Source organism: Jaculus jaculus, chromosome 16, assembly GCF_020740685.1.
Source record: "Jaculus jaculus isolate mJacJac1 chromosome 16, mJacJac1.mat.Y.cur, whole genome shotgun sequence".
Lineage (NCBI taxonomy): Eukaryota > Metazoa > Chordata > Mammalia > Rodentia > Dipodidae > Jaculus > Jaculus jaculus.
In genome coordinates this window covers 40,535,087-40,546,503 of record NC_059117.1, presented here as the reverse complement: position 1 = coordinate 40,546,503, position 11,417 = coordinate 40,535,087, and the positions used below count along the sequence as shown (strand labels likewise).

The 11,417-nt window shown below is 40.4% G+C and overlaps 1 non-coding gene across 1 annotated transcript; it reads left to right on the top strand.

The window, feature by feature from the left end:
- Nucleotides 1–7,077: 7,077 nt before the first annotated feature.
- Nucleotides 7,078–7,286, top strand: LOC123455478. Its single transcript, XR_006633942.1, has one exon. It is a non-coding gene; the product is annotated as a small nucleolar RNA U3 (small nucleolar RNA).
- Nucleotides 7,287–11,417: the final 4,131 nt, after the last annotated feature.

The window sequence follows — 11,417 nt, the reverse complement described above, 5'->3', positions numbered from 1 at the left end:
TGCCTGTGACCTCTGAAGACTCACAGATTTGAACTTGACCTCCTACCACATGCCTGGAGCTAAGGCTGGACCCACTGCCCATAAGGTCCCACATACCTGCTTGGCAAGGAGGAGCAGGAAACCTGTGATGGATGGATCACTGCCTGGTCCCGGCTGATGTCCAGTTTCCGTGGTTACTAACATTAAACACTTATAATGCGAGCCATGGCCTTCCATCTCTGATAGATTTTCCTAAGTGCATCCTAGAAATGAAACACCGTGCAACTTGAGAAGGACATCATGACTCAAAACAGAGAAACTGTGGGAAACCATAATGTGCTTCACACACTGTCTAAGATCAAATTGATCTAACTTTACCTATTGCAAGTTCACATCTTCTAAGTAAGATTATAGGCACATGGGCTCAGCTGTAACCTGCAGACTATGTGTTCATAGCCCTTGCTTCTTCCAATAACTACCTCATTCTCATACTTAGCCCCGCATAGGACATCTTACTCACTGTCACCTAAAACCATCTGATGAGAAACTGAAGTCCCTTCCTAAATAACTTTCTTTTAAACAATTATTGTTTATATATTTATGAGCGAGTGAGAGAGAGCATACGGGCTCCCCAGTGCCTGCATGCATGTACCCTAGGTTCAATCCAAGTACAAAACAACAAAACATCTTCAGGGAGTTTAAAGTTAGCTTGGACTACAGAGTACAGAGTGACAGTTTGTCTCAAAAATAAGCCACCCCCCCCAAAAAAAAGTATATCACAATGAATCTTCCTTGATTCCTTCATCCTCTATTGTCAACACATGCCCCAGCCTCCTCCTCCTCCTTTTTTTTTTTTAATTTGGAAATCTATCGTGTAAAGAAGAAAATCAAGAATTGGAAAGATTTCTCAGTGGTTAAAGGTACTGGCTTGCAAAGCCTGATGATTCAGGCTCAACTCCTCAGTAACCACATAGAGCCAGATGCACGAAGTGGCACATGTGTCTGGAGTTCATTTGAAGTGGCAAGAGGTCCTGGCATGCGCATTTTCTCTTTTTCCTAAATAAACATTTTAAAAGAAGAAGAAGAAAATTGGGCTGGAGAGATAGCTTAACAGTTAAGGCACTTGCCAACCGAGCCAAAGGACCAAGGTTCAATTCCCCAGTACCAACATACAGCCAGATGCACAAGGCAGCACATGTGTCTGGAGATTGTTTGCAATGGCTAGGAGACTCTGGAACTCTCTCTCTCTTTTTTTTTTTGGGGGGGGGCTTTGAGGTTCTCTCTCTTTCTATCTGATTCTCTCTCTCCATCTCACTCCCTCTCAGATGGATAAATAAAATAAAATATTTAAAACAGAAAGAGCTGGGCATGGTGGCATACAACTTTAATCCCAACACTTGGGAAGCGGAGACATGGAAGACTGCTGTGAGTTCAAGGCTGCCCTGAGACTACATAGTGAATTTCAGGTCAGCCTGGGCTTGGGCTAGAATGAAACCCTACCTTGAAAAAACAAAAAGAAAGAAAAGAAAGCAAGGAAGGAAAGAAAATTAATTCCATTAAGCATTTTTATATTTTAAAAATTATTTTAATTATCAAAACAATGCATTAATAATAGTTTCTAGAAGGTAGATAGAAAGATGATAGATAGGCAAATTCCTCTTAGATTATCCACTCCATTCTGATGCATCCCATCACCACTCTTCCAAACGTCTTCATAGTTTTCAACTAACCATGCATCCTTGCAGGTAATTTCCACGCATTTGCATACGTAGGCAAAGGGCAGAATTGCGCTGTATGTATGCAACACAATTTAATCATCGGTAAATATCCTTAGATCTTCACCATTATGAAGCCTTGCATATGAGATACCAATGGAGAAGATGGCATAAAAGACTCTGTCCTGTTACTTAACCTGTGTTTCAGTATAAATGTGTTGAACTCAGCAAACTCAGAATATATGTATATTTTACATGAGACATGTAAATACTTGCATTAATAAGTGCATGTTAATAAATATATTCATTTTATGTTCCCCAAAGTTTATGAATAAGTCTCAATATATCTCAAAAAAGTGGTTTGAAGATTAAAGAGATAATTCATAAAGCAATTTCACCTTTTCAGGATGCAAAAGGTAAAAATAATCAGGGCAGAAGGGACAGCTCACTTGTTAGAATGCTTGCCTTGCACATGCTCTGCAATTAATCCCCAGCACTGCAGAACATAGTAATGGGTATTAAAGAGTACAGAGTACAAAATAAAACAAAGTTTGAGTGGCAAATAAGTGAGCAAAAGTCATATGGTATGTGCAGCACTTGGGAAGCCAAGTTAGGAGGATCACTGTGAGTTAGAGGCCAGCCTGAGAATATATAGTGACATCCAGATCAGCCTGGGCTAGATCAAGACCCTACCTAGAAAAACAAAACAAATAAACAAACAAAAAAATCCAAAGCAAAAATAAAAGGCCGAAGATAAGAGTACTCCTATATGGGCAATCTCACTTTCTGCGGTTTCATGTATGCAGGCACTATACGCCCCAGCCAAGTAAATGATTCTGTTCAGTGAAGTTGCTGGATGGTCCCATAAGCCCTCAACTCTCACTTCCTGTCTGGAATGCAGATATATTGGCTTCAATATGCACAAGAGTAGCCTGGTCTTTGAATGTAGTCACTAGTACATAGGACAGACTGAAGAAAAAAAATAGAACTTAGGCCTACTGAGTTGTCTTTACTAACTCTTGGATTTTCAAGGTAAGGTCTTCCTTTAGCCCAGGCTGACCTGGAATTCACTATGTAGTCTCAGGATGGCCTCACATTCACAGCAATCCTACTACTTCTGCCTCTCAAGTGCTGGGATTGAAGATGTGCACTGTTATGCCCAGATCACAGAGCCCCCAAAGACCACCGAGAGTCTGACACGTATGCAATAGCAAAGAGCTTTATTTTGGGTTTAAGCTCAGGCTCTTGACTTCACCAATGCAGTGGATCCATACAAGAGCCCTGAGCAGCAGGGAGGCAGGTTTTTTATAGAGATTTGAGCAAAGAAGTAGGGAGAAGAGGGAGAATGGTTACATGATTGGTTGATTTAAGCAGTAACTGCACTTCACTTATATTTTTCTGATAGGCTTAGGATACTGATGGGCAAAGCTGGTGGGCAGGGGCTAGGGGGATTCCAAGCAGATTAGGTATCCTTTATTGTAATTGGCTATGTGTATTTGAGGAACTTTAAACAAACTTATTTTAAGCAAACTTTATCTATGACCTCAGGACAGTCTATTCCCCCTTATCAGGAAACTGACCTTGCTAGGAAGCAGAAATTTAGGTCTGTTGATGATTCTGAGGCTTATTGTGGCTTCCTGAGTCCTTCATGCACCACCACACCCAACAGAGAGAGAGAGAGAGACGATGGGTGTGCCAAGGCTTCCAGCCACTGCAAACGAACACAAGATGCACGTGTCACCTTGTGTATCTGGCTTTATGTAGGCATTGGGGAATAGAACCCGGGTCCTTAGGCTTTGCAGATAGGCACCTAAACCACTGAACCATCTTTCCAGTCCTTATTAACTTTTTATTTAAAAATAGTTTCAGATTTATAGCAATTTTAGATTTGCAGAAAAGTTGTAACGATGGTACGAAGAGCCCCAGGTACATTTGCTAAACGTAATACAGCCACATCAGTGATGACCAGGCAGCATAAAGAGACAGGAAGGGACTGGAGTCACAATACTCTCTTCAAAGCTATATCTTCCAATCCGCTACTCCCTACCTCCTAAAGTTTTTACTACCTCTCAGTAGCTTCACAGGTTGGAGACCAAGCCTTCAATGCATGGGCCTTTGGGAAGTGTTCAAGACCCAGATTCTAATATAGTATGTGATTTTTACTTACATGAAATATTTAAGCTGGGTGTGGTAGCACACTCCTTTAATCCCAGTACTCAGGAGGCAGAGGTAGAAGTAGGAGGATTGCCATGAATTCAATGTCAACCTGAGACTGCATAGCTAATGCCAGGTCAGCCTGGGCTAGAGTGAGACCTTACCTTAAAAAACAAAAACAAACAAACAAAAAACTAGAATAAGCAAATCTCATAGAAACGGTAGTGTTTGCCGGGGCCAGAGGGTGGGAACAAAAGGTACAAAGTTTACTTCTGGCATGAAGAAAATATTCTGAAATTAGATAATGGTGATGGTCGCACAACGCTGTGAGTGAACTAAATTACTGAATTACTGAATTGTACTCTTTATTTTATTTTTAAAGACTTAGGGTCTTGCTACATTGCTGAGGATGGCCTTGAACTCCTGGGCTCAACTAAATCTTCTGTTTCAGCCTTTTCCTAGGGTCTTACTGTAGCCTAGGCTGACCTGGAATTCAATCAGTAGCCCAAGGCTGGTCTCGAACTCATGATCCTCCAAATTCAACCTCCCAATTACTTGAATTTAAGGCATGCACCATGCACACTGTTTCAGCCTTTTAAATAGCTATGTCACTGAGGCTTGCCATCATTCTTGGTTTGAATTGGTACACATGGCTAAAATGGTGCAGTTTTTTTTCTTACATGAATTTCACCAAAATAAAAATTCTCCTGCTTTCAACCAGATTAACTGGCTTATTAAGATCTTAACATCTTGCCTAGCTAAGGTATATTTGTGAAAAGTAATACATCAACATTGGACATTCTCCACTGTTATGCAATTCACATTTTTCTGTGTTTTGAAAACTGTTTTTTTTTTAAGTTTTTTATTTATTTCTTTGAGAGCAACAGACAGAAAGAGAAAGGGGGGGGGAGAGAGAAAAGGGGCATATCAGGGCCTCCAGCCACTGCAAACGAACTCCAGATGCATGCACCACCTTGCACATCTGGCTTATGTGGGTACTGAGGAATCGAGCCTTGAACCAGGGTTCTTGGGCTTCACAGGCAAGCACTTAACCATTAAGCCATTTCTCCAGCCCCTTGAAAAGCTGTTTTGACTGCAATTATCCTGTTCATTCCTCCGTACTGTTATGGTTCAGGTATGTTGGGACAGTTAATTTGTACTTTATCTTCTAAGATCACACCCAGATGTGAAGGAATTTTGCTGAAGACAATAACCTGAGAAAGGTCCCCCCATTAGCTCACTAAGATTGAACAGCGATTAGTTCTCTGAGGAGACATTTGGGAAGTGGTTGGTGTATTCTGAGTATGGGGAGAAGGGACACTTAGAAATTAAATCAAAGGGGCTGGAGAGATGGCATAGCGGTTAAGCGCTTGCCTGTGAAGCCTAAGGACCCTGGTTCAAGGCTCAATTCCCCACAACCCACATAAGCCAGATGCACAAGGGGGACGCACACATTTGGAGTTCGTTTGCAGCAGCTAGAGGCCCTGGCGCGCCCATTCTTTCTCTCTCTCTCTCTCTCTCTCTCTCTCCCTCTTTCTTTCTCTGTCCCTCTCAAATAAATAAATAAAATTAAAAAAAAAAAAGAAATTGAATCAAAGAAAGACCAGAGTTTTCCAGGCATCACTGGCTGCCAGTATGTCCAAATAAAGGTATTCATTGTCCCTGTTCCCATGTAGCTAGAGGAGATCGTTTGTCAATATTGTGGCCAGTAAAATACTCTGCTTTCCAACTTGGGCCTGACAGAACTGCTCCTGCAAAGAAGGACGGTTGAGAAAAGAAGGGCTTGTTCTGCCACCAATGAGGTGGTGACAGAGGATACACCATCAACAGTCATGAGCACATCCATGGAGTGGGCTTCAAGAAGTATGCCCTTGGGCACCGTAGTTCTACACTCCACGTATGCCCACTGGTACAGGCTCAACAAAGCTGTGTGGGCCAAAGGAGTAAAGAATGTCCCATATTGTATCTGTGTATGTACTCAGGATGAGTTTGAACAAGATCTTCTTGCCTCCACTTCTTGATTCTTAGAATTAAAGGCATTTACCAGCATACTCAATTTTATGCAGTGCTGCGGAAAGAGCCCAGAGCTCTGTGCATGCTAGCCAAGCAGTCTATGGACTGAGATACGTTCCCAATCCCTTTCCTTCAATTCTCTAGCCCAGGCTGGTCTCAAGTTTGCAATCTTCTCTTCTCAGCCTGATTGGAGCAGGTTACTGCTAAATATCTGCAGATATTGCAGATAAAAATAACTTAATTTGCTGGGCATGGTGTCTCATGCCTTTAATCCCAGCACTTAATCGTGAGTTTGAGGCCAGCTTGGGACTGCAAAGTGAGTGCCAGATCAGCCTGGGTTAGAGTGAGACCCGACCTCAAAAGCCCCACCCCCACCCCCAAATGCTTAATTTGTATTATCCAGTAAAAGTTCAGAAGGCTTTACACTGGCTTTTCTTGCAATTTCTTTACCTTTATCTTCATTGTCACAAAATGACCTCCTAGTATCTCCATACAATCACATTAAAAACAAAAAGGTTGGGTCGGGCATGGTAGCTCTTGCCTTTAATCCTAGCACTTGGGAAGGCAGATGTAAGAGGTTGCCATGAGTTCGAGGCCACTCTGAGACTACATAGTGAATTCCAGGTCATCCTGAGCTAGAGCGAGAACCTACCTCGGAAAACCAAAAAGGGGGAGAAAGAAAGGTTGAGGATATAGGGTGAGGAAAAGTGTGTCTTTCTTAACTTCTTTCCCAGAAATTTTCAGAGAACTCTCTGATAGTAAAGGCCAGAAATAGGATCATGAAGGCGATGCTGGAAATGGAAGTTCTTGGCATTCTCTGCCTCTACTGTGGGATATACATAGGTCCATCAGCAAGGAACTGGGATGACTGGATGGGAAATAAACTTGGGAAGGTGGCCAATGGTGTCTGCCACAGGGGCCTGTAGCTATGGCCACTTCACATGCCTTCTTCATTTCTTATACTATTAAACCAACATATGAACACTGAGAATATTGTCCAAGCAAAGAGGAAGAAGAGACAGTTGAAAGTGTGAATCTGTAATTTGCAAGTGTCCGAGCAGTTGTAAGGTACTGCTCATCTACAAAGCTACGCAAGTCTTCTGCCTGGCTCATTAGCTGAATGCTGAACATTAAAAACTACTAAGAGTTACCTCAAAAATCATCTGTAGATTTTTTTCACACTCTCTGGAAGCAAGTACCTTAAAATTTTCTTGACAAGACTATACTTTCAAGGATCATCTCTGTAGTTTGTTACCAGAGAAGTCTCTCTGTAGAGTACTGGAAGCCCCAAGGAGGAGGCACGGGGCTCTCTCCGGAGCGTGAAGCCAGCTCGTGGGTTGCTTTGCTGCAACTGCCACTTGCCATTGATGATCATTTCTTCCCTCCTTCAGGAGAGCTGGAGGAAGAGGACGTAGTCTGAGTGGCTATAAGAAAATTTTTTTTAATGTTTATATACTTATTTGATAGAGAAAAGGAGAGAAGGGAAGAAGGAAGGGAGAAAGAAAGAGAGAGAATATGAGCACACCAGGGCCTTTTGCTGCTGCAAATGAACTCCAGATACATGTGCTACTTAGTGTGTCTGGCTGTACATGGATAATGGAGACTCATACCTGGTCTAGTTGGCTTTGCAAACAAGAGCCTTTAACCACAGAACCATCTTCCTAGCCCCCTTTGCATTCTCTCCAACGCGCCCTTGTTAGGACTTTCTTATTGATAGACTGACTGGAAAATGGACTTCATATTTGTTTGTTCATCATTGTCTCAGGAGCTTGCTCATGCTGCAAGAGAGTCCAGGACGCCAGATCATTAAAGAACTCATGGATAGAAATCCTGAAGCTGTGCGGCAGGGCATTGTTTACTCTAATTAATAAAAAGAATATGATTCTCATTTGTATTTATTAATGAGGACATGACCATCCCTTTCTTTAAGATAATTCAAACAGGGCTGGAGAGATGGCTTTGAGGTGAAGGCATTTGCCTGCAAAGCCAAAGGACCCAGGTTCAATTCCCCAGGACCCACATAAGCCAGATGCACAAGGGGCATATGAGTCTTGAGTTTGTTTGCAGTGGCTAGAGGCCCTAGCGTGCCCATTCTCTCTCTGCCTGTCTCTCTTCTATCTCTCTCTGTGCTTGCACATAAATAAATAAAATTTTAAAAAAGATAATCCAAACAATGAAACCAAGCCAAAATTTGGTTTCATTCAATAGAATCCCATCTTCCCAGCAGCCACCCAAGAGCTGTTCTTAGTATTTTCCTTATAAGAAAGGCTAATGCATAGCCAAACAAGAGGGAGGTTTGACTAGTCATTGTATATTGTACAGTGTAGACAAATATCTTTTGTTTTGTTGTTGCTTTAAATAAAAACATGATAATGTATATCTTAATCAAATTTAAAAGTTGGGCATTTGAATATATTTTTAATTAGAAGGACCAGTGCAGAGTGCCACATTTAGTTCAATCTAGAGTTCCAGGCTTAAATCATAAATATGGGCATTATTGCCTTTTACAATACACCATTGATAGAACACCAACTTTAAGGCCAATTAAAGGTTGGCAATTTTCCTACCACTGGCAAAGTAACACTTGTTAACAGTTCCCCTTGTGACACGTTTCAGCGTAATCACTGATTTCTGGAAACCTTATTTAGCACTTACGGATATTTTGAAATCTCTAATGAATTTCTCTTTATAGACATTTTTACGTTTTACTCTAATTTTTTAAAGGTGTTCAGGTAGTTTAATTTTATACACTTAGATGGTACATGTACTCAGATATTTATATGTGAAAGACAAAATGTTAAAGTATGTAGAACTATACTCTATAAATAATAGTTTTTTCATAATACTCAAATTTTAATGGTTCCATTTCTGAAATCTAATTGTACTCAAATTGATTCAGAAAAAAAATCCCACATTAGAATCTGAATATGTATATTATCCTATTTAATAAATTGCAAGTTCTTATAATGTAAAAACTTGTTAGAAAAGAAAACCTGGCTAGAATAAGTAAATTCCTTCACAGTTATTTACTTCAAATAAAAATGTTTGGGAGGCTAGTAAAAAAGTCTTTTTTCATTTCATATGGAAATAATTTGATAAGCCTGGCAAGGATGTGAGAAACATAAAAATGAACTTACAACATTCAAGTTATTTCAGTCTTGAGTTACTAACACCAAACAGAGAACTAGTTTCCATCAATTAAAAAACAACTTGTTTGTTTATATGCTTGTAAAATGAAGAAATAAACAATGTCTACTTCTCAATTAAGATTTTTCTTTTTCGAGATAGGGTTTCTCTCTAGCCCAGGCTGACCTGGAATTCATTATGTGGTCTCAGGGTGGCCTCGAACTCAAGGTGATCCTCCTACCTCTGCCTCCCAAGTACTGGGATAAAAGGCATGTGCCACCATACCCGGCTTCACTTAAGGTTTGCAATCTGACATGACCCAAAATATTAACTCAACATGAGACAATGCATTCAGATACTCAATATTAGAAATGATATAACATTAGTCAGTTAAGCAGTATTAAGCATAGATATAAATGCAATGTGATAACATATGTCCAGATATTGGCAATAGTTTTATTCATATAGATGTAAACAGCTGTTTATAAAAGATCAACACTGAGCCACATTACATAGGCAGCCTTGTCTTCAAGGAGACACTATAACCTAGAGGAAATGCCTACTTATGTATTTAAGTAAGTTACTTTGCCTTAGCAAAATCTAACTTCAAACATACATGAATTTCAGTATTGCTACTAAATTGCTGTAAAGGAGGACATTTGGGGATTGAGGAGATGGTTCAGTGGTTAAATGTGCATGCTTACAAAGCCTGCCAGCCTGGGTTCAATTCCCCAGCATCCATGTAAAGCCAGATACACAAAGTGGTACATGTGTCTTGAGCTCATTTGCAGTGCAAGAGACCCTGTCATGCCCATATGCACTTTCTGTCTCTCTATGTTTGCAAATAAATACATAAAAATATTAAAATAGCCAGGCATGGTGGTGCACGTCTTTAATCCCAGCACTTGGTGGCAGAGGTAGGAGGATCATTGTGAGTTTGAGGCCAGTGTGGGCTAGAGTGAGAGCCTACCTCAAAAAAAAAAAAAAAAAAAAAAAAACAAAACAGGGCTGGAGATATGGCTTAGTGGTTAAGCGCTTGCCTGTGAAGCCTAAGGACCCTGGTTCGAGGCTCGATTCCCCAGGACCCACGTTAACCAGATGCACAAGGGGGCACACGCATCTGGAGTTCATTTGCAATGGCTGGTGGCCCTGGTGTGCCCATTCTCTCCCTCTCTCTCTCTCTCTCTGCCTCTGTCACTCTGAAGACTCCATATACTCCATTAAAAAGAAAATGAAAATAAGCCAGGCATGGTGGCGAACACCTTTAATCCCAGCAGTCGGGAGGCAGAGGTAGGAGAACCGCCATGAGTTCAAGGCCACCCTGAGACTCCATAGTGAATTCCAGGTCAGCCTGGGTAGATTGAGACCCTACCTCAAAAAACCAAAAAATAGAAAGAAAGAAAGAAAATAAATGAATATTAAAAAATAAAAAGTATATAAATTCACAAACATACAGAAAGAAAAATATAAGAAATAACTGCAGACATGCTCATATTGTTTTTCTCTAAGGGTCTGGAATTATTGGAGTTATTTATTTACTTATTTATTGATTTATGATGCTGGAGATCTTACGCTTGTACATGCTAAATACATGCTCTGCCTCTGAGCTACACCCCAGCCCTCTGTATATGTGATGTTTTGTGTATATTGTTCAATCTTCCTAAAATGAATATTTACTATTGTTATAGTTAAGTGAAATTTAGAAAATTTACAAATGAGTCCTGAATAGTTTGAAGATTAATTTTTAATTAATTAATTAATTAATTTTAAATTAATTAAACTTTTAAAAAGAGGGACTGGAGAGATGGTTTAGCCATTAAGACACTTGCCTATGAAGCCTAAGAACCCAGATTCAATTCCTCAATACCCAGTTAAGTTAGATGCATGTTTCTGGAGTTTGTTTGCAGAGGCTAGAGGCTCCAGTTCACTCTCTCTCCCTCTCAAATAAATAGAAACTTGTAAAAGGTCTTTTAGTTTTCTTTCTTTTTTTTTTTTTTTTTTTTTGTTTTGTTTTTTTGAGGTAGTGTCTTACTGTAGCCCAAGCTGACCTGGAATTCTCTACGTAGTTTCAGGGTGGCCTTGAGCTCAATGTGATCCTCCTATCTCTGCCTCCCAAATGCTGGAATTTAAGGCATATGCCACCACATCAAGCTTAAATTTTTATTTTATTTTTACTTGTGTACATGGTATGGTGTGTGTGTGGTTGTGTATATATATAGTTTATGCATGTGTGTGTGCAGTGGCACAAGCCTAGTGAATAAGGTGTAGAGACCAGAGAGACAGCATCAGGTGTCTTCTTCTCAATGGCCCTTCTACATTGTTTCCATAAGGTAGAGTCTCTCACTGAACCCAAGCCTTCCATGTTTCCTCTTTCTTTCTGTTTCTTCCCTCCTTTCTTTACTTCTTCTTCCTCTTTCCAGTCAGTCTGGC